Source organism: Leptopilina heterotoma, unplaced genomic scaffold, assembly GCF_015476425.1.
Source record: "Leptopilina heterotoma isolate Lh14 unplaced genomic scaffold, ASM1547642v1 Lhet_152, whole genome shotgun sequence".
NCBI classification, from domain to species: domain Eukaryota; kingdom Metazoa; phylum Arthropoda; class Insecta; order Hymenoptera; family Figitidae; genus Leptopilina; species Leptopilina heterotoma.
Genome location: NW_025110868.1, coordinates 937760 through 962910, shown reverse-complemented (window position 1 = coordinate 962910; position 25151 = coordinate 937760). Strand labels below are relative to the sequence as shown.

The following is a 25151-nucleotide window of genomic DNA, read 5'->3' as shown; positions in this document are numbered from 1 at the left end:
AAGTTCTTTTTCAAGATTTATTTTTTTCTATTTTTTTGAAAACTTTTTCTCAACATATTATTTTTCGCCGATTTATTTGAAAAATTTTCTTCAGTTTTTTTTTAAAGATTTTTTCCTCACCGACAATTCTATTTTTCTTCTAAATATAATTCCCGTGACTAATAAAACTTTTTGCTATTTCTCAAACTTTTGCTACTAATAATAGTTGATATAATATTTTCTTCGCGCAAAAATAAGCAACCGTGTTTCGTTTACAAAAGCAAATATGAATCACATCTTTGGGGGGCATAGAATTTGATTATTATTAAATATAGTTAGGGGAGGAGAAAGAGAGAGAAAAAGAGAACTTTTAGTGAAAGTAGGTCGCCGAGAGAGAAAGAGAGAGAGAGAGAGAATTGGAAAAGTTAAAAACTTATAAGCCCGTGAAATTTAATAATTAACAATCTACAAAATGCAAAATGATACACAAAACAATACTCAAAGTCATCAAAAGAGAAGTTATTAGAATAATTAATAGGTAAATGAAAACAAAAATTAAATAATAGAAAAAGTAATTAATGAACAATGCATGAGATAATAATTGAACAGTACAAAAAGTAATAAGTAAATAATACAAAAATTAAAAATACTAAAATCAAAAATATTAAAAATACAAAAATTGAAAAAATTTAAAATACCAAAATTGGAAAATTTAAAATACCAAAATTAAAAAATTTTAAAATACTGAAAACTGAAATAAAAAAAATAGAAAAGTTAAGAATTTCAAAAAAAAACAAATTTCAAAAAATACAAAAATTAAAAAATGCAAATGTTAAAAATACAAAAATTCTAAAATATAAAATTTAAAAATACGAAAGTTAAAAACACAATAATTAAAAAAAAACAAAATTTCAAAATACAAATGTTTAAAATAAAAAAAATTCATAACTACAAAATTTAAAAATACAAAATAAAATAAATAAAAAATACAAAAATTAAAATGCACAAAAGTTAAAATAAAAAACCAAAGAAAAATTCACAAATTAGTAAAAAAAAAAAAAAAGTGGCTAGGTTAGGTTTTGAGACGCAATAAAGCTATAAATATACAATTGAAATTAAAAAAGTTCGTCTAGGCACTAGTTGGGTTAATAAAAACTGAAAGTGGATATTTATAAACGTTGCCAAAGAACTTGCAGGCTTGAAAGACGTTTGTCATTGGCAATGAAGAATTTTGGCTTGCGCTCACTGTTTTCGCAACGCATTTTGATAAAAGTATCCTTAAATAACGACAAAGTTTATTTAATTTATAATGAAATGAGATCAACACTTCACTTATGAAAACAAAGTAATGTGCTTCTAATTTGCACCTAATTTCAATGCCTAATTAACAATTTAGGCAATAAATTTTGAAAATAATAATACAGACTGAGAAATAAAATCTCAATTATAATAAATGCTCATTTTCTTTCATTTTTTAATACAAATTTAATTTAAATTATTATTTATTTCTTTATAATTTTTTTATTTTATTTTTTATTTTATTATATTTTATTTTTATTTCCTACAAATTTAACTTAAATTATTATTTATATTATTCTTTATAATTTTTTTATTTTACTATATTTTTATTTATTGGGTGTTTTATTCATTTTATTTAAATAATAATTATTTTTTTTATTTCATTATATATTTATTTATTAGGTGTTTTATTCATTTTATTTAATTAATTATTATTTGTTATTTATTCTATATTTTTTACTTAATTTTACATTCGCTATTCACGAGAATCGAACTTTCTCTTTTTTTCCCGTCACTTGATTGCTTAGCTTGTTGGTTAGACTCTCTGCTTAGCGACCGTCGAACCCGGGTTCAATTCCCATTCCCCTCGAATTTATTTCAAAAATTTTTCATCAATGCTAAGTTCTAAAATTTATCAAGAAAGATATAAATTCTAAAAATTAAATCAAATCCCCATTTAAAATCTAAAATTTCCCAAATAAAAAAATATCGACTGAGTATATTTTGAATATGTAAATATAAACATTTTTTTACGACAGTTGACGATTGTTTTTCGATTTTTCGACATTTTTTAAAAAATTTCTCGTCTACATTCTACAGTGTATGGATAAAAGGATTTGCTCTCCATTTCTCGGATGAAAGTAAATATTAAATTGGAACAGAGTCAGGAGGACAATAGCACTCGGCGAAATGTCGCGCGGTTGGAAACAGATGCTACGCGCGGGCAGAGAGAGAGAGAGAGAGAGAGAGAAAGATATGAAAAAACTTGATGTACACACATGATAGTTGTAATGCTGCTATAGTGGTTTTTGCGGAGACACACAAAATGAATATTTGTGAGTTCAAATGACAACCGTTTTAGGAAAAAAAAGAAAGAAAATTATTGGTTTTAGTATTGGAACACTTTAACTGAAAAGTATTAAATTACGAAGAATAATTTGTATACAAAATTTGGAAGAAAAATAATTTAATGAAAAAATTAAGGTATCAATTTGACCTAAATGGAGTAAATTTTATTCAATTTGATATCAATTTGACCTAATTGAATGAAATACTAAATGCAAATTTAATTCTATTTTGTATCAATTTGACTTAAATGATGTCAATTTTATTCAATTTGGTAGAAATTTGACCTAAATGGTATAAATTTTATTAAATTTGGAATCAATTTGACCTAGTCAAATATGGTATCAATTTGACATAATTAAATATGGTATCAATTTGACCGAATTTAATATGTAATTAATTTGACCTAATTAAATATGGTATCAATTTGCTTTAATTTAATATGTCACAAATTTGACCTAATTAAATATGGTATCAATTTGATTTAATTTAATTTGTAATCAATTTGATCTAATTAAATATAGTATCAATTTGACCTACTCTAATGTGGTATCAATTTGACCTAATTAAATATGGTACCAATTTGACCTAATTTAATATGTAATTAATTTGACCTAATTAAATGTGGTATTAATTTGACCTAATTAAATATGGTATCAATTTGATTTAATTTAATGTGGTATCAATTTGACCTAATTTTCTATCATCTGGCCTAATTTAATATCAAGGTGGCCGAATCTGGTATCAATTTGACCTAAATTATACAAAATTTATTTAATTTGGTCTCAATTTAACCTTAGTTTTTATTAATTTTTCCTAAACGGTATCAACAGGACCTAATTTTTTATCATATGTACTAATTTAACATTAATTTGACCTAAATTGTGTAAATTTTATTTAATTTACTAATAATAATTTGCCCTATATGGTATAAAGTTGATTAAATTTGGTGTCAATTTGACCTAAATTGTATCAATTTGAGCTAATTTTCTTCTAACTAGCATAATTTAATATTGCTTTGACCTAAATGGAGTAAATTAAATTCAATTTTGTAAAAATTTGACCTAAAAAATGTCAACTTTATCCAATTTGGTGTCAATTTGACCTAACTTGGTATTATTGTGAACCAAATATTAGCAATTTTGACCCAATCTATAGTATTAATTTAATTTACCTAATTTAATGTTCTTTCTAAATCTATAAAATTAGGTCAAATTAATATTAAATAAGGACAAATTCTTAATAAATTAGGTCAAAATTGTTACCATTTAGGTCAAATTAGTACAATTTTTCTAAAAATTACAAACATTTTACTTGAATCAAAAAGAAAAAAATCTTACATGAAAATTATTAATAAAATTAGTAAAAATTTTTTTTTTGTCCGTACAATTCTAATTTATAAAATTATGTATTCTACTATTTTTTATTATTTTATTCTACCTGCAAATAGTAAAATTTACTATTTATTTTACTAATTTAGTAAAATACTAATCAAAAAGGGGGAAAATCTTCCATGAAAATTACTAATTTTAATAATTAGTAAAATTTTACTATTCGATCGTAAAATTCTACTTATTCATTTATCCTACTAACGAATAGTACAATTTTACTAATTATTAGTCATTTTCATGGAAGATAATTGCTTTGAATAATTTTACCTAAATAGTAACAATTTGTCCTAATTCAATAGCAATTTGACAGAATTTACAGTTAATTTGATATAGTTTGGAGTAAATTTAAGATCATTTTGTCTTAATTAAGTGCTAATTTGACCTAATTTGACCTTAATGGTAACAATTTGTAATACTTTGGTATTCATTTGATCTAAATGGTATAACAATTTGTCCTAATTTAGTTTTAATTTGATATAATTTGGTATAAAATTGACCTAATTTAATATCAATTGAACCTAATTAATTTGACTTAATTTGACCTAAAAGGTAGCAAATTTAACACATTTCAGTATTAATTTGACCTAAACGGTAATAATTTGTTCTAATTTGGTATTAATTTGATCTAAATCATCTAAATAGTAACAATTTAACCTAATTTAGTATCATGCTACCCTAATTTAATATGGTATCAATTTGACCTAAATGGGACCAACTCGACCAAATTGTCCATCAATCTGGCCTAATTTAACATCAGTTTGACCGAATTTGGGGTAAAATTTGCCCTATTTTAATAACAATGTGAGGTAAACGTATATCAATTTAAACAAATTTGGTATCAATTTGACCTAAATAGTAAGAATTTTGTCCAATTTAATATCAATTTGACCTGAATGGTAACAATTTCTTCTAATTTGGTATTAATTTTATCTAAATATTAACTATTTAACCCAATTTGGTATCAATTTTACTTTATACAATTTGGTACCAATTGGTAAAAAAATTAAATTAAATTAATTTAATGCAAGTCGTACCAACTGGACCCAATTTTCTATTAGTCTGACCTAATTTAATATCAATGTGACATAAATGGTAGGAAATGTACCACATTTTAGAATTAATTTGACCTAAATAGTAACAATTTGTTCTAATTTTGATAATAATTTTATCTATAAATGGTAACAATTTAAAAATAACCCAATTTGGTATCAATTTGACCTAATTTATTATGATATCAATTTGATGCGTATGCTACAAATTTCTGTACTTCACTAAATTAATAAAAAATAATGTTTGTTAAAAATCTACGTATTTTTAGACTTAATATAATCATAAGGTAATATCATAATTATCTTAAGGTTAACTTAAAGCAAAGTTATTAATTTTATTTTTAAAGATCAAAATAACAAATATGACAACGGAAGGTGAACTATTAAAAATATTGAAAATTAAATTTCTCACGTTTCTACTAAAACAAATTGAAAATTTGGCCTCTTATTCAAAATACAAAATAGTAACAAAATTTAACTAACTTTTGTTAGCGATTATTTGCCAGATTCTCAAGTCAAAGAGTCAAGCTTTAATTAAAAAAATTCAACAACAAATAACGCTTCTCTGTCGTTTTTTTTCAATTAGAAGAAAACGAAGTAAACTTTTTATTGATATCTATAGCGTCAGCTTTAAAACTTGGAAGAGAATTAAGTCGAGGTTGTGTTTAATAGCCCTTGGCAAGGTCTACATCGGATTTTCGCAAGGTAATGGATATTCGACGAGAGAGGATCCCATTTATATTAAAATCCGTGAAACCGACCCTATGTCGAAGAAGAAAAAGAAAGAAGAAGTAGAAGGAGAAGGAGAAGAAGAAGAAGAAGAAGCACTTAATACAGTAAAATGTGTGGAGCAATGGTTATGTACGTGCCCAAGTATTGTCTTCGGCTCATCTCCTTAAAATAGTTGGCGCCCAGCCAAAGTAAGAACGCCGTGTGACGTTCTCACTTCCGGAATCAGTGATGCTCGCACTTCATCCGCGCGTCGATTCAGCGTTTCGATAAAGGTTACAAGCCAATCCATTTTCTACCAAGCTCCGGTTAAAAATTTTTCCATTATAACATTTTTCCTTTATCGTTTTTATGTACTACAGTGAACTACCACTTGATTTATGAGTAAATTTATTTTCCCTTTTCTCTCTCTCTCTCTCTCTTTTTTTTTTCTTCTTTTTCTTTTTACTCTCGCAAGTTTATTGTTCACTTTATTTAGAAAATGCGAACACGAAAACCGAACTGACATTTTACTACTTAGAAGAAAATTATAATATACAAATTGTTTCATCGTGTGTGATGAACGATATTTATTTGCAAAGGGAATTTATAGGTTTAAAAGTTGTACAATTATTGGCCTAGGGCAATAAAGTACCCATTATTACCCTAGCGCAATAAAATATCCATTATTACCCGAGGACAATAAAGTGTCCATTATTACCCTAGATAATAAAGTACTCATTATTACCCTAGGGCAATAATGAACACTTTATTCACCAGCCCTTTTTCTAAGACATTTCTGATCTTATAATTTTTCAAAGTAAAAAATTAAATGTTATTACAGTTTTACAACAATTAAAATTTTCAACGATTTTAATTTAATAATCTTTTAAAATTTAGTTGTTTCTAAAAAAAATCGTAATATAACGCTTATAATATTCAATTATTATCTAAAATTTCAACTGAACTTCGTTTTTAAATCAATTCTTCTTAGAAAGATTAACTGAAATTCAACTATTTAAATACAAATAATAATAATAATAATAATAATAATAATAATAATAATAATAATAATAATTGAATAATTGAATTCTCCTGGAAAATTTTATCATTTGGGAAAACAATTCAATAATTAAGAAGAATTAAAAAAACAATTCATGAATTTATCAATGATCTAAAACAATAATTGAATTTCTGAAAGGAATTTTGTTATTTATGAAAATAATTGAATTCTTACGAAGAATTTCATTACTTATGAAAATAATTGAAATTCTGAGAAGAATGTTATTATTTGGGAAAATAATTGAATAATTATTAAGAATTGAAAGAAGAATTCAAGAATATATCAATTTTTTTTAAATAAATAATTGAATTTCTGAGAAGAATTTTATTATTTATGAAAATAATTGAATTCCCCGTGTGGAAAATGAAAATTGGTCCTAGCCAGGTCCTACCTATTTTGCCCTGTTAATAGCTTGGTCCTAGGTTGGCAGTGTAGGTTGGACCAACAATGGGTGGTGATGCGATTCTAGTCTGGTCCTAACTTGGGAGCCTAGTTAGGACCAGTTTATGGGTCCATTTTAGGACCTAGAAAGGACCATCTCAGACAGTATTTTCTATTTCATTATAATTTTAATTAGTTAATAATATTTGTTAAAGAAATAACCTAAATTATTAATAATAAGTATTAGTTTTAATTAATTATTATTTTTTTCAATTAAGTGATGACCAAAAGCGAATTCATAAATAATGTTAGTATATGTAGAGATTAATATATATTCCTCTAATATATACATTAAAAATTATAAAAAAAATTAGAAACTTGTTAATTAAATTATTTTACAGTATATATAATCATTAAATTGCTTACTTATACGAATACAACGCAGAAAAATCGGAATAAACGCATACCCAAGAAGTAAATAAAATCTAACGCACGCGGGAATCGAACCTACGACCTACGGACTACGAGACTAACGCCCTAACCACTATGCTAATGAAACTAGTTGAGATCAAAATTTTTATTGTCAGTGACTTGTGAACTTGCTTTTGATGATTCAATATAGTAATTATTGACACTAATACACGATAATAAATAAAAAAATAGTTTAACAACAACAATAATAATAAAATAATATCAAAATATAAAAATTCAAAAATTAATATTTTTATATTATATCAAGAAAAAAAATATCTGTACATTTTCGTTAAAAACAGGTTTTTCATTGTTCTCAATCATTTTCAACATTAATTTCTTGGTCTAAAAAAAATATTCGTCTTTTGGACTTGGAAATTTTTCCTAATTAATTAAGCGGGTGATCCACTTTTTAAAAAAATGTAAAAAAAATTTATGTTAAAAACACGTTTTTCATTATTCTAAATCATTTTAAGCATTAATTTTTTGTTGCAAAAAATTTTTTAGACTTGGACTTAGAAATTTTTACTAATGAAACTAGGAAGCCCAGGTAGGTCCTGGGTTGGACCTGGGTGGGTCAGCCCACATTCGAATTGCAATATCTCTTAGTGTTTAGCACCAACTTAAACGAAACTGAAAATCAGCGAACGAAATTAGAAATATATTTTACTAATGATAATTATATTGCAGTCTGTATCTGTTTAAATAAATAAATAAATTTTGCTGTTATATTAACTTTTGTAACAAATTACTTAAAAATTTGCAGTTTCTATCTAACTTCGCGATTATTACACTTGAGTAGTGAAATATGAAGATAATTTATAATTTTAACAATTCAGCATTTGTTTAAACAAAAAATTGTTGTTATTTATTAATTCTTAAGACAATAAAGCGTCTAGACACTTGTAGTCTTTTAAAATTTTGCAATTAACTAATCTGAGTATTTACTTATTGCAAAATTAGAAAAAACTGCTAGTTTCTAGGTTGATTGTGTAAAAAGTTAGTAAATAACAATTATTTGTTTAAACAACTGCTGAATTAATAAATTAATAAATTAACTTTATTTTATAGTATTTGTATAATTTTCTGATTTATGTCAAACAATAAATTGTTTAAACAAATATGATTATAAATTAATTTTATAAATATTAATTGAGAATATTTATCAATTTTTACATGTTTTTCATGTATCAATTTTGACACTTCATTTTCCTAAAAATTTTTCTAAGTCATAACTGGATCTCCTAGCTAGTACCAAGTTAGGACCAGCCTAGGATATATAAAAAGGGGTTGCCAAGTTAGGTCCAAGCTAGGGCCAATAATCATTTTAGGCATAGCATGGTGATTTCTACACGGGTCTTGAGAAGAATTTTATTTTATTTTTTTTTTAATGGAATTCTCGTGAAAATTTTATTTTCTATGAAAATAATTGAATTCTCGTGAAGAATTTTATTGAATTTTTTTTTAAATAATTGAATTTTCGTGAAAAATTTTATTATTTGGGAAAATAATTGAATAATTGTTAAGAATTGAAGGAAGAATTGGAGAATTTATCAATTTTTTAAAAAATAATTGAATTTCTGAGCAGAATTTTATTATCAATGAAAATAATTGAATTCTTGCAAAGAATTTTATTTAATCTTTTTATTAAATAATTTATTTCTCGTGAAAAATTTTATTATCATGCAAAAATAATTGTATTCTCGCCTGGAATTTTATTTAAATTAAATTGTTATAAATAATTGAATTTTCGTGAAAAATGTTATTGCTTGTGAAAATAATTGAATTCTTGCGGTGGAATTTTTTTAAAAAGTTTTTAATTGCTTTTTTTGAAAAATTTTACGAAAATATTTAAAATAATTCAATTCCTGTGAAAATTTCATTACTTTTAAAAAAAAATTGAGTGTTTACGAAGAATTTTATCGAAAATTTTTTGTGGAAATTTATTAAAATTGTATAGATATTGAAAATCTTTGATTTTCGAAAAGTTTTTGAGAATAATTGAATGATTTTAAAGAATTTTATTACAATTTTTACAATTTTTTTTTCAACTATTATTTTAAAGTGATGCAAGTTTCCCCCAAAAATAAAGAAAAAAGTAGCTTTTAGTGTCATAATTTTAAAAAAGTATCAAAATAGTAGCAAATTGTAAAAAAAGAACTTTAAATTTTCGTCTAAGAAATGTTTAAATATAAACAAGAATTATAATTTAAAACAAACTCACCAATATGGCAGATACGATATTACAATAGGTACATTAGGTAAACTTGAGAATTGTTACCAAATTATGAAACATTCCCCCACCTGAAACAAAAAGGAATTTAATTAAATTTTCAGTTAGAAACAATTAGTCAAAAATTTTCACTAAAAGTCTCATTTTTTTTTCTTTTCTACATTAATTAAATTGTATAGACTTTTGAATTTATTGCCGGATATATAATATGACCTGAATTGAAAATGAAGTTGTAAAAAGCAAAAAGACAAAGGAAAGAGAGAGAGAGAGAAGGTCGTGACGACGATAAAATAACAGAAAAAAAAGTAGACGCTTGCATTTGAAAACCAACATGAGAAATAGAATAATGATCATAGTGAATTATTATCCTGACGAATTTATACATCTAAAGTCGATAAAGCCAGTGAAATTTTTTTCATGTTGTAATTTTTACTATAGTTCTAAAGTAAATTTTACTACTTCTGAAGGAAATTTTAGTGGAGAATAATTGTAAAATTTACCTAATCGGACGTAGAAATAAAATTTAATTTGTAAATAGTAAAAATTGCCTCTGGATATATTTTTTTTCGTTTTTTTCTTATATTGGCATCGTTTTCGATGTATTTTTATCCGCTGAACACGATCCAGGATTCCAAAATTGTCTACCATTTCGAAATTTTGAAAAAAGTGGGGGCAAGGGCCAAAAAACCTGTTTTTGGTATTTTTTCAGTATTTCTTTTTTAACTTCACGTGCTAGAGACTCTCAAGACATCTTAAATCAACTGACGTAACATGCACTTTAAAACCCATACACTCAAGACCCAAAAAATACAAAATTTTGAAAAAAGTGGGGGTACAGAACTCAAAAATTTTTTTTTTTTTATTATTTTTAATATGGGAGTGGTTTTCAATGTATTTTTGTCTGCTGAACACGATCCAGGGTCCCAAAAATGCCTATTACGTCAAGATTTTGAAAAAAATTGGGGTAAGGGCCCAAAAAAAACGGTTTTTTTTTGTTCTTTTATTATTTTCAATATCGGAGTGGTTTTCAAGGTACTTTTGTCTGCTAAACACGACCCAGGGTCCCAAAAATGCCTATTACGTCAAGATTTTGAAAAAAATGGGGGTAAGGGCCCCAAAAAAACGGTTTTTCTTTTTTTTTCGTTATTTTCAATATGGGAGTGTTTTTCAAAGTATTTTTATCTGCTAAACACGATCCAGGGTTCCTAAAATGCCTATTGCGTCAATATTTTGAAAAAAATAGGGGCAAGGGTCCAAAAAAACGGTTTTTCTTTTTTTTTCGTTATTTTTCATATGGGAATAGTTTTCAATGTATTTTTGCCTGATGAACACGATCCAGGATACCAAAATTGATTAACACGTCAAGATTTTGAAAAAAAAGTGGTAAAAACCCCCAAAAACAATTTTTTTCAATAACTTAAAGTCATCGCGACTAAATTTATACAAAACCGTAGTAGATATATTTACAGCATAAATATGGTCTGACTCATCTTGGGTCAAATCTTGTCAGTTGGAGGTTAATTAAAATTTATAATAATAATTATGACTTTCAATTAACAATGATAGAATAACTAATCGATTGTCAGTTTAATTGAATTACAAACCCCAATTTATGAAATTCCTAGAGGTAGGGTGAGAGAGAGAGAGAGGAATTTTGAATAAATTATACTGCATAGGTAGACCCTCTTCAAAGTCTCTTCCCCGGCTGCCATATCGTTTCTCTCCCGTTATATCACGATGCCATTCGACCGGAGGCCGATCTTTCCTTTAAACCATCCCCTGCTCTGGGCAAAAGTTAAACCCTTCCCTTGCCTTCTCTCTCACCCCAAGCCAACCCACCTAAAGCCCGACCATAGGTAATCCACCGGGAGTGCGACACATATTTATACCAACGTGTTTATGTGAGAGAGAGGCAGTCTCCTCAAAACTTGCTAGAGTGCTTTTGTAACACCTATGTATCATGAAAATTGTAATGTATACTGAAAAGCACCTGACAACTTCTTTTAAATTCACTCTGTACCCCAGCACCATTCACATTCATTTCAATATGAAAACAAAGCAAAAGTGCGTCTGTGTTGAATAAAAGAAAATTAACTATCGAAACTTTAATTACCATATTCTACGCTTCTTTGTGGAACAGTTTGAAAATCGAATTTTTTTTTACCCGCAGTTTATATTCTCCTCAAGCATTGCAATAATCTATATATTAAGGGAAGACTTCGACTACATTTTTAACTAAATCAAGAAAATGATTTAAATCTTCCATAAAATTATTTTTATAGTAATCTTTAAAGAGGAAGTCAATGGGCAGAAAATATTCTGACACTTTTTGGAATTTTATTCTTCTTAAAAATTCATAGATCTTAAAATCCATCCGTAATTTTGTAGAAAATATGTTTTTGTATTTAGAAAAGAAGGAATAAAAAAATAATTTTAATTTTAATTTTAATTTTTTATTCGTTTTCGAATAAAAAAATTATTTTTATTATTTTTGAAGAATTTTTTTGAAAAACATTGTTTTTAGGTTAAAAATGGTTTAAAAAAATCATTGTTATTCAATTTTTTTATATCGAAATTCACTTGTTTATTTTTCTAACTAATTACAAATCATAATTTTTTTAAATTAAAAAGTATATAAAAAAACAAAAAAATTATATGATAAAATTATTTTTTGAAATTAGTTAGACAAAAAAAAAACAAGTGAATTTCCATATAAAAAAATTAATTAACAATGATTATTTAAACATTTTCAACCTAAAAACAATGTTTAAAAAAAAATGTCTTCAAAAATAATAAAAATCATTTTTTTTCTAATGTATTGAAAATCATGGAATTATTGCAAAGAATTTTATCAAAAAAATTAATAATAGAATTTCTTCAAAAAATTTTATTATTTAGCAAAATAATTGCATTCTCGCAAAAAATGTTGTTAAAATTTTTGAAAATTTTAATTAAATTCTTTTTGAAGAATTTCTTTGGATTTTTTTTTTAATAATGGAGTATTTTTAATAATTTTAATTAAAAATTTTGAAAATAATTGAATTTTATGAACAAGTTATTTCTTTCAAGTTTTTAAAATAATCGTGTTTGTAAATAATTGAAATTGAATATTGAACATTTAATTATTGAATTTTATTAAAATTTTAGTAAATAATTGAATTCTTTCGACAAAATTTTATAACGAATTAAGAAAAAAATTGAATACTTTCCTGAAATTTTTTTCAAAATAATTAAATTATTTCAACGAATTTTACTATTTATAAATATAATTGAATTGTTTCGAAGGATTTGTTAAAATTTTCTAGAAAATAATTGAATTTTCGCAAACAAATTTACTTTTAATAAAAATGAGTGAATTTTTTTTTTGAAGAATTTAATAAAATTTTAAAAAATAATTTAATTTTGGCAAATAATTTTGCTATTTATCAAGTTAATTGTAATGTTAAAGAGAAATTTTAAAAAATTTTTTAAAATAGTTGAATTTCTGCAAAGAATTTTATTGCTTTTGAAAATAATAAAATTATTGACTTTTTTTATTTACTTTTGCAAAGAATTTTACTATTTATAAATATAAATGAATTTTTTTTTTTTTTTTTGAAGAATTTATTAAAATTTTAGAAAATAATTAAATTTTGGCAAATAATTTTGCTATTTATCAAGTTAAATGAAATCTTGGGAATTTTTTTAATTTTTGAAAATAATTTAATTTCTGCAAAGAATTGTATAGACTTGGAAAATAATTCAATTCTTCTATTAAAATTTTTTATAACGAATTAAGAAAAAAATTCAATTCTTTCGTGAAATTTATTTGAATATAATTGAATGTTTGCAAAGTATTTTACTAGTTATAAAAATAATTGAATTGTTTCGATGGAATTATTCGAATTTAAAAAATAATTGAATTGTTTCGTAAATTTTATTAAAATTTTAGAAAATAATTGAATTTTTTCAAACAATTTATTAGAACTTTAGAAAATAATTGAACTTAAGTGAAATTTTTTATAACGAATTAAGAAAAAAATTGAATTCTTTCATGAAATTGTTTTGAATATAATTGAATTTTTGCAACGAATTTTACTAATTATAAATAAAATTCAATTGTTTTGAAGGATTTGTAAAAATTTTAGAAAATGATTTAAATTCATTTGAAAAATTTTATAACGAATTAAGAAAAAAATTGAATTCTTTCCTGAAATTTTTTTTTTTAAATAATTGAATGTTTACAATGAATTTAACTATTTATAAATATAATTCAATTGTTTCGAAGGATTTATTAAAATTTTCTATAAAATAATTGAATTTTTGTAAAGAATTTTACTATTTATAAAAATAATTGAATTTTTTTGAAGAATTGAATAATTTTGGCAAATAATTTTGCTATTTATCAAGGTAATTGAAATCTTGATAAGAATTTTATTTCATTTTTAAAAATAATTGATTTGTGAAATTTTTTATGAGGAATGAAGAAAAAAATTCAATTCTTTCGTGAAATTGTGTTAAATGTAATTGAATTTTTGCAAAGAATTTTACTATTTCGAAAAATAATTGAATTGTTTCGAAGGATTTATTAAAATTTCGAAAAATAATTGTATTCGTTCGTGAAATATTATTAAAATTTTGTTTAAAAATAATTGAATATTTGCAAAAAAATTTACTATATTTATAAAAATAATTGAATTCTCACGAAGAATGTTATATTATTTATGAAAATAATTGAATTCTTGCGAAGAATTTTATATTATTTATGGAAATAATTGAATTCTTGCGAAGAATTTTATTAAAATTTTTGAAATTAATAAACAAGAATAATCAATTAGTAAATTAGTTAATAAATGAATTTTTTTAAAAGTTTGAATCTAAAATTATTTTAAAATTCATATTTAAAAATAAAAAATTTTTTAATTTGCATAATAATAACAAACTGAACATCACGTTCTACGCTCTGACGCGCGTAACATTTGCTAGTTTATAATAAACTTTATGATAAACCACAAAAATTAATAATTATTATTCCCATCCTCAAAATTCACATCTCCAATTACATTATTATGTCCACAAATATGTTGTGGAAATTTTGCCGTATTCGCTGCGGATTAGTTTATGCGCGACGAATACTGTTCGCAAATTAGATTCAAAAATGTTTTTGCATACACTATACCACTACTCTACTGCCATACATATACTTGAGTTTCTAATCTGATGGTCTCATCTCGAAAATTTGATTTGGTTTTAACGACTCTCGAGTTTGCTAAAGTGTGCCCATAGAAACCGTGTATAACTATTAGCAACAATTTTACGACGAGCGAAACTCGATTGAGATAGAACTTACCATGCACATTAAACACGAACTCAATTTGTTTAACTATATTTTAGATATATATATATCTATATATATGCATATAAACATATTGTGTGTCCAAACTTTGTCCGCATGCAAATGCGGTATGTATATATAAAATAAAATCTCTCTTTTTCCTTTTTTAATCCAGTTCAGGGTCATCATTTGCCGTGTAATTGATCAATGTCATGTGTGGATCCATGCGCAATTTTACATTTCCAACTATGCCAAATAAAAACACAATCACTGACCATGAATAAATTCAAGTTTGTTGCGTTTCCAGTGCGGCGTATATTCATCATTTTAACGAGGCGAAAGAAGAGAAGGGGGAGGGGGGGGGGAGAAATAGACGCCAATTTAAAAATAATCATTATAATTAAATATTATATTAAGCTATTAATTATAATTATTATATTCGCATTAAAAATATCCATCAGGTTGTGAATTTTCCGAAAATTGCTGTGACTTCCGGAATATTTCCGATTAGCAGGATTTCCGAAAAATTTAAGTACAAAATTTTCAGTAAATTTTCCAGAAATCCAAGCAGGGTTGCCACAGAAAATTAATTTTGTTTTTCCCTGACTTTTCCCTAATTTTCAGACAAAATTTTTACTTTTTCTTTTTTTTTCTTTTTTGTATGTAAAGTGAGATATTTGCTACATTAGACAAGAATAATGAGGCTAAATGCCATAAAAGAGAAGAAAAAATGTTGATTTTTAACAAATTCGGTTTTTCGAAATTTTGAAAATTTTTAATTTTTTACCAAAGGGAGGAGAATATTTAATAAGTAAAGTGTTTTTGAAGAGCACAAAAATAATGAAGCTAAATGCCATAAAAAAGGAGGAAAAATGTTGAATTTTAAGAAATTCGGTTTTTTGAATTTTTGCTAATTTTCCATAATTTTTGATTTTTTACCAAAGGGTGGAGACTATTAAGTAAGTAAAGTGTTTTTTAAGAGCACAAAAATAGTGAAGCTAAATGCCATAAAAAAGAAGGAAAAATGTTGAATTTTAAGAAATTCGGTTTTTTGAATTTTTCATAATTTTCGATAATTTTAGATTTTTTACCAAAGAGTCGAGACTATTAAATAAGTAAAGTATTTTCCAAGAGCACAAAAATAATGAAGCTAAATGCCATGAAAGAGAAGAAAAAATGTCGAATTTTAAGAAAGTCGGTTTTTCAAAATTTTGAAAATTTTTAATAATTTTTGATTTTTTACCAAAGGGTGGAGACTATTAAGTAAGTAAAGTATTTTTGAAGAGCAAAGAAATAATGAAGCTAAATGCCATAAAAAAGAAGAAAAAATGTTGATTTTTAAGAAATTCGGTTTTTTGAATTTTTGCTAATTTTTGATTTTTTGCTAAAGGGTGGAGACTATTCAAATAGTAATATTATACTACCGAAATAGCTAATGGAAACTAATTATTAATTTTCCGGTCAAATTAAATTCCCGGCTATTTTCTGATTTTCCAGATTGGTAGAAACATTGTTAAATGTATTAGTAGAAACTAAAACCAGTCGAAGACGGGTACGACAGCTAGTTATTTATATAGATAATTGAAATTTTGACAAGAATTTTTAAAAATTTTTGAACATAATTGAATTTCTGCGACGAAATTATATTACTTTTGAAAATAATTGAATTTTTTGCGAAGAATTATATTATTTTTGAAAATAATTGAATTTCTACGAAAAATTATATTATTTTTTTAAATAATTGAGTTTCTGCGAAGAATTATATTACATATTTTTGAAAATAATTCAATTTCTGCAATCATTTATTCGAACCAAATAAAAGTTATGACAAATATTTATTTAAATTTTCTGACCTTAGAATTTACTTATATTTTTTTTTGTAATATAAATTTTTTTTTTATTTTCTAGTAATAATTGTAAATAACTTTGAATTCACTTTGAAAACTCTATAATCATTGGGGGAAAAAATGCAGTTAACATTATTATAAATATAGTTCTTATAGAACAATACATATCTTGAGGAAAAGTGCCGAAACGTGCTCTTTCAGTAAGGGTTGGCGCTTAACAAGTGAAGTTTTAGAAAGGACTCCGGAAATGCAATTGAATACAAGTGAAAAGTGTAGGAGCGCCAATAATAATAATACCTGTCAGGTAGACCCCCTTAATGCATTCCTGCTACATTTTCCCAGCAGCCGGAAAAGAGACCGTTTTCCCCCAAAAGAACGAGAGAAAAATTCTCAGGTAAATATTTACAGTTCAAATATAGTTTTAATTTTTTCTCTCTTTCCCTCTCTCTCTCTCTCTTTCTCTTTCTTTCTCTCTCTTTCCACTTTGAGTGAAATGTAAAACTATATAAAATTTCAATTTGCTTTATAATAACATTCTAAAAATATTCAAGAAACTATGTGTTACATTTTTATAAAATACAATAATAAATAAATAAACAAATAAAATAAATAAATAAACTAAAAAAATAAACTAATTAAATAAATATACTAGTAAAATAAGTAAATAAACAAATAAATAAATTATAATTTCGATTTAAATACAAAATTTTTTGATACAAATAAATATTTACTTAATAATAGAAAATAGACAAATGATCGTTTACATAACCAAATAATTTTTTTTACCAATTTTTTTTTCCTAATTTTAATTACAATAGTTTCTTGAATTAGTGAGACACACGCGAAAACTTTCGTGTACAGTTAAACCTGTCGGAATAAAACTCTATTTCAATAATTTTTTTTTATTCAAAAATATCCAACAAGATTTTTTTTCACTTAGTTTCAGAATATTGTAAAAATATTACAAAATTAAATTATAAAATAATTTTTTTTAAATATTGTTTTAAGGATTTACTGTAGTGAAATTCAGAGAATCGAATTGCATTACGGCAGGTTTCATTGTATTTCAATAACTTGTGTATTACTGTAAATGAATTTGCATCTATTGTTTAAAAAAATTTTTAACTTTTAAATAAATTATAAATCTTTTAAAAAAATAAAAATCTAAGTAATTATTTTTATTTATTTAAAATATTTAAAATAAATATTTTAAATAAATTGAAAATCCTAGTAATTATTTTAATTTATTTAAAAGGTTTAATAAATTAATTTATTTAATTTAGAAAAAAAAATTTTTAATTGAACTATTTTCTTTTAAACAAATTAGAAATCTCAGTAATTATTTTAATGTATTTAAAACATTTTAATTCAACTTGGACGATTTTTTAAAAATAAATTAAAAATCCCCCCGAAAAAAATAAAAATCTTCTAAAATAAATTAAATTCTTTTTTCTCATATAGAAATAAATCCCAAATAAAGTGAATATAAATTATACTCCTTGGAGGGAATTTCGAGAGGGATTTTATATAGACGGCCCTGGGTAAAGTTCAGGCAGGGAGCGTCCGTTACCTTACCTCGCGCAATAGGACTTCAGTTCCTCGCGAACCGTGTCGCGCTTTCAATGCCAGGGGTTTTTATGCCCAAATAATTATTGTTTTATTATTTTTCTTTTAACTCACTCAGAAATTCAATTCAGTTCTCTCGTCTTTTTTGTCTTTGTTTGTTTATTTTTTATTCAAATTTCCATCCAAGTTAAATATTCAAAAAAAAAAAAAAAATTTCTCTTAAATTGTGTTGATAGAAAAATAAAAAAAATATTCTATAATAAGTGTGCTAAAAATCCATGGATTTTCTATTCATCATTGTGACGAATTTCACACAAAACATTAAGTACGTATTATATACCTATATACAATTCTATATTTTCTCGACGAAAAATTTATACCCGAGTAACACTCATCACATTCCTTTACGTCTACCTCTTCGAATTTCACGTGATTCACTCTCTCAGTCGAAAAATGCATTATTTATTTTTTTTTTCGACGAAATAATTCAAGTTCCCACTAATTATTTATTATTAATTATTTTCTATAATTAATTTTTCGTTAATTGTTTATGACAATTGTAAATAAATTAAATTTAAATTCAATTAACTCTAAATTCAATAATAATAATAATAATTCAAATTTGCATTAAGTATTTATTATTAATTATTTTTTATAATTGTCTTTTTGTTAATTATATTTATGACATTTTCAAATAAATTAAATTTAGATTTAAATAAATCTAGATCCAATAATAATAATTATTTTCAAATCTTCATTTAATTATTTATTATAAATTATTTGCTATAATTATTTTTTTATTAATTATATTTGTAAATAAATTAAATTTAGATTAAATTAAATCTGGATTCAATAATAATAATAATAATGGTTTATTATTTGCATATATTCGACATTGAATTTCAATTCATTCTATTCAAATTAATTCCAAATTTATTTAAATTAAAATAAATAATTTTTTGCTTTAATTAAATTTAGTTAAAAAATTAAATTTAAAAAAATTAGTTAATTTATTAAATTTTTAATCACTATATTTTTATTTTACATTATTTTTTATATTTGCTATAATATTATTATTATTACATTTTTTTATTATCAAAGTGTATAATAATTATACATTATTATTATTATTATTATTATTATTAGGTATTATTACACTGTATTATTATTTCATTATTGTTATTATTAAACTTTATTATTATTATATTATGTTTACATTAAATTATTATTTCATTATAATTAATAAATTATATTACCAAATAAATATTCTTTATTGTTCTCAATTTTGTAAATAATAAAAATTTCCCCCTTTTCGAAATTAATTTAAATAAACAAATAAAATTGCAAACCATTGTTGGTAGGACTATTTAAATATTTTAATTTTCTTTATAAAATAATACGTGAATTCTGAACGATTCTCAAGTCCAAACAATCAAAATTATTGCGAGTGCACTCTAATTTAAATTTCCCCAAACAAATGCGACAATTGTATTTTTAATTAGTCTCGTAAATAATCTATAAAAAATCTCTTTTCTTCTACTTCAATTAAATTAAAAATAAAATATTTATTGCAGCAAAATATAGCAAAACTAATTTAATTAAATTAAAAAAATTTTTAAAATTAAATTTTTTAAAATTATTTTTAATTATTATTATCATAACATAAAAAACTTCTTTTAATTTTTATTTACAAAAAAAAAAAATTTTAATGAATAAAAAAATATAGTAATAAAAATAATAATACTAAAAATAATAATAATAGCAAAATAGTAAGAATAACAAAAGTGGTAAAAATAAATAATAGAAACAATAAAAAAATAAGAAAAATAAGAACACTTGAAAAAAGTATTAAATAAATAGCAATTATAATAACAAATAGTAATAACAATAATAAAATTAATATAAATAAAAATAGACATAAAATAATAGTGATAATAACAAAATGTAATAATAATAATAATAGCAAAAAGTGGTAATAAAAATTAAAAAAAAATAATAATAAAATATTAAAAGGAACGAAAAAATAAAACAACCAAATTACTTTGACAATACCCTAATGAGCGCAAGTATCGAAAAATAATTACAGCAATAAAATAATAATTATTTCAAATAATTATCAGATTTCTCTTATTATAGAGATTAAATTATCTAGAAATAAAATTTGAAAAATTGTTAGTTCATTGAAAAAAAAGTGATCTACAAATAAAAAGATCTTTATATTAACTCTACATGTGTGTGTCTACGTATATATTTAGAAAAATTTGAATTGCAAATTTAAATGCAGAGCAGAGAAACACAATGAGTGTCGTCCTTAGATTTCAAGGATGTTTTTTGGTACCAGTGACCTATCGTCCTAGTAACCTCCCCCTCTCTTATCACGCATAGTCACACTTCGTCACTAACTTCCTCCTTTTACCCCCTTCACCCCCCCTCACCCTGTTCACGACCCGAGCTATGACGTAGTTTCAAAACTACCCTTAAAACTTAAATTTCATACTAAAATTCCGAAAAAAAAGTGGAAAAGAAAAAGGAAGAAATACATTTTGAGAAGTTGCGGAAAACACTTTAAGTATATATATACGTGCATCTTAGGATTAAATCTGTTTATATATGCACTTTAATATATGAATAACTTTAATATTCTATAAGCGGTTTAATGTAAAAAATATACTTTGATATACAAAATACTAAAGTATTTTCAAAATATTTTAATATTTAAAATGTTTTAATATACAAAATATTTAGAATTCAAAAATATTTCAATATTCAAAATACTTTAATATACAAAATACTTTAATATTCAACACACTTTAATATACAAAATTCTTTAATATACAAAATATACATTAATATTCAAAAAAGCTTTAAAAGAAAAATAATTTAATATTTACGAAAAAATTTGATATTCAAAAACAGTTTAATATAAAAAATAGTTGAATATACAAAGTACAATAGTATTCAAAAATATTTTAATATTCAAAAATGTTTTAATATGTAAAATACTTTAATATTCAAAAAACTTTAATACAAAAATACTTTAGCATTCAAAAGTATTTTAATATTCAAAATGTTTTAATAAACAAAATATTTTAGAATTTAAAAATATTTTAATATTCAAAAAACTTTAACACAAAAATACTTTAATATTCAAAATGTTTTAATATATACAAAATAATTTAATATGCAAAATACTTTAATATTTAAAATACTTTAGCATTCAAAAGTATTTTAATATTAAAAATGTTTTAATAAACAAAGTATTCTAGAATTTAAAAATATTTTAATATTCAAAATACTTTAATATACAAAATACTTTAATATTAAAAAGTATTTTAATATTCAAAAAACTTTAATACAAAAATACTTTAATATTCAAAATGTTTTAATATACACAAAATAATTTAATATGCAAAATACTTTAATTATTAAAATACTTTATTATTCAAAACAATTTAATGTAAAAAATACTTTAATATAAAAAAAATTTAGCATTTTAAAAATATTTCAATATTCAAAATGTTTTAATATGCAAAATACTTAAAAATACAATTTACTTTTGTATTCAAACCACTGTAATATAAAAAGTACTTTATAAATGGTATTTGAAATAAATAAATAGTATATAAATAAATGGTATTTGAACCAATAATTTCAGTATTTTTTAAGCAAATATTACTTAATTGACTCTAATAGAAATTATTTGACTCAAGTAAATATTCATTCAATAATAGTCAAGTAATCAGTTATTTGAATCATATAAATTTTGTTTCATTTGTAAATAACTAAACATTTTTAAACCCTTTTCCTATTTTAAAATTTATAAACAAAAAAAAATATTTCAAGTACATATTACACCAAATTATCATTTAATTTATCAATTAATTTTTTAACTTATAAAATTTAATTTCATGAAAATTGAGTTGGTCAGTTGTAGAAAATATTTAATTTTACTACCTATATATATAAAAATTAATATAATTCTTTATATTATTAAAATTATGCTTTTTAATCACATATCCCGTGTAAATAAAAAAATCCACGTACACAAAAGTTTCGTATATATTTTCCATTCCAGAAAATATATATGGAAGATATTTGTGACATACCTAAAAATAATTTTAAATCACGTAATTTTGTGTTCAATTTTTTTTTCTTTGCTTTGGACAACATCCAACATTTAAAACTTCGAGATTTAAAAAATGCTGTTATGAACTCTTTTTTTGGTTATATAAATAGCAAATGCTCTTTCAGTCTATAATTTTTATGCCAAAATCGATTTTATAGATCCTGATATGAAATTTATATTTAAAGAAAAAATATATAAATATATAAACATGTAATCACATTAAGTAATTACGAAAATGACAATAAAAATAACAATATAATGGCGCAGTAAAAAAAATAATGATAAATATCGAATATTTATTTTAGTTATTTATTCATTTAATGTACATCCCCCCCCAAAAAAAATTATTATTATATTATTATTATTATATTATTACTAACATTATTTTTTTGTAAAAATAATAATAGTAATAATAATAATAATAATTTTATTACAAAATTGAGTACAAATAACATCGAACTATCAAATTAATTCGCATTAAATCTAAATATTGATTAATTTTGTATCATTAAATTTATTAAAATGAATTAAAATTGACTTTCTTCAATTAATTTAATACAAAAAAAAAATATTAAGACTTAAAAAATATTAATATAATTTTAATGTCCATCGTATGTATGCGATGGAATTAAAAAATTCACTATATAAATTTTTATCTCAGAATGAAATTACTATACAGCGTCTATAGGATGTCGACACCTAAAGTCAATATTATTCACTTATAAGAGTTCTAACTGAATGCACGACAAGAGGAGTTAACACACTTTGAGTGCATGTTTGTCTTTTTCAAATCGCGCTAAGCTCAAAAAAATTACACAATTTTTTTTTCTTTTCCTTTCTTCTCTCTCATTATCCAAGAATAAATCTCGTAATTATTATTATCAGATATATTTTCACGATTTTTTGTCATAATTTTACGATTATTATATACAATTATGTTCGCTTGTCACTGTAACGTGAATATTACACCAAATAATAGTTTTACTATCAATATTATTATTTCTAACACTTTAATAATAATAATAATAATAATAATTATTATTATTATTATTATCACTAACATTTTTATGATTATTTTAATTACTATTATTATTATTTACTATTTTTATTATTACCTATTATTAGTTTTATTATTTTTATTTTTATCATCTTTTTTATAAAAATACTAATAGAATAATAATAAAAAATTTTATTAGTTATTTTTTTATAAAGAGACTAATAAAAATAATAATAGTAAAAACAATATATTTTACAACTAATTATTTTTCAATATTGAATAATATTTTCAACTTTCATTATTTTATTAGAACATAAAACGTATAATATAATAATAAAAAAAATGATTCAATAAGAGCAAAAATAATGTCGACATCATTCAATGATTCCATGAGTAAATATTTCCCCAAGTTTAATTTTTTTTCCTCTATTTTTTTGCTTCTTCATTCACATAAGAAAAATCCAATTCAATGAATATTTCCAGAAAACTCGACATCTCATTTGAAATCTGTCTGCATTATTCATTGATTCGTCATATAGGAATCAATTTTCAATTTTCGTTCATCTTTGCTTATGTTATATTTATGATTTTTCTATCGTCTATTGAACAAGTCAAACGTTTACTTCCTTTTCCACTCGAAATAATATTCTCCTCGCTAATATCAAAAATTCCCATACAAAATAATATTCTACTATTTGTTTATTTTATCGGAAACAATTTTCAATTACAAAAAATAATTTTCAAAATTCTCCAGCAAAAATATTTTGCTCAAAGAATTTTTTAATAAAAATAGTTATAATTACACGAAATAAAAAATTTATTGTCTAGGTAATTTTACAGGAAAATTAATTTTTTAATTTAATTAATTTTTACTACAAAATAAAAAATTTACTTTTAATATTTCCAACAAAAATAAAATTACAATTTTATATTTTTTAAGAGGAAAAATTTTGGAGATTTAAATACTAAAAAATTTTTATATTCTCTATAATAGGATATAGAGGGTTGAAGCATATATTCATAAACCAAACCCGATGAAATAAACGAAATTCTTTTTTGTTATATATATATATATATATATATATATATATATATATATATATATATATATATATATATATATATATGTATAGTCTCGATTGGTTAATTCCTGAAAATCGAATTTACCCTCTATTTGAATTCAACTGTAGTATGCACTTGCAATATTATTGGCTTTCTCCGTGCCTCTTTCAGTTCATTTTAATTGAATAAATTAAATAGAAAGAAACAGAAAAAAAATTCAATTCTCATAAATTCCCATATATAATGTTACATTTTTCTCTATTTCATATTTTTATAATAGAAAAAAAAAGTTTATTTTCTAATCTACGACAAATTCAATTATTTTCAAAAGTAATAAAATTCTTCACAAAAATTCATTTATATTCAAAAATTAAAAAAAAAAATTCTAGTCAAAATTTCAATTATTTTTAAAAGTAATAAAATTCTTCTCCGAAATTCAATTATTTTCAAAACTTTTCCTCAATTTAAAATTCTAATAAAATTCTACGCAAAAATTTAATTATTTTCAAAAATTTTCCTCACTTCAATGATTTTCAATATCTATTAATTTTAATATAAATTTTTCCAAAAGAATTCAATTATTATTTAAAAAATATTTTA

The 25151-nt window shown here is 22.9% G+C and overlaps 1 protein-coding gene across 1 annotated transcript in view; it reads left to right on the top strand.

Moving 5' to 3' along the window:
* The window catches only part of LOC122498592, a 101339-nt gene that overhangs the window by 4432 nt on the left and 71756 nt on the right, over positions 1-25151 (top strand). The gene's annotated exons all lie outside the window — the stretch shown is intronic.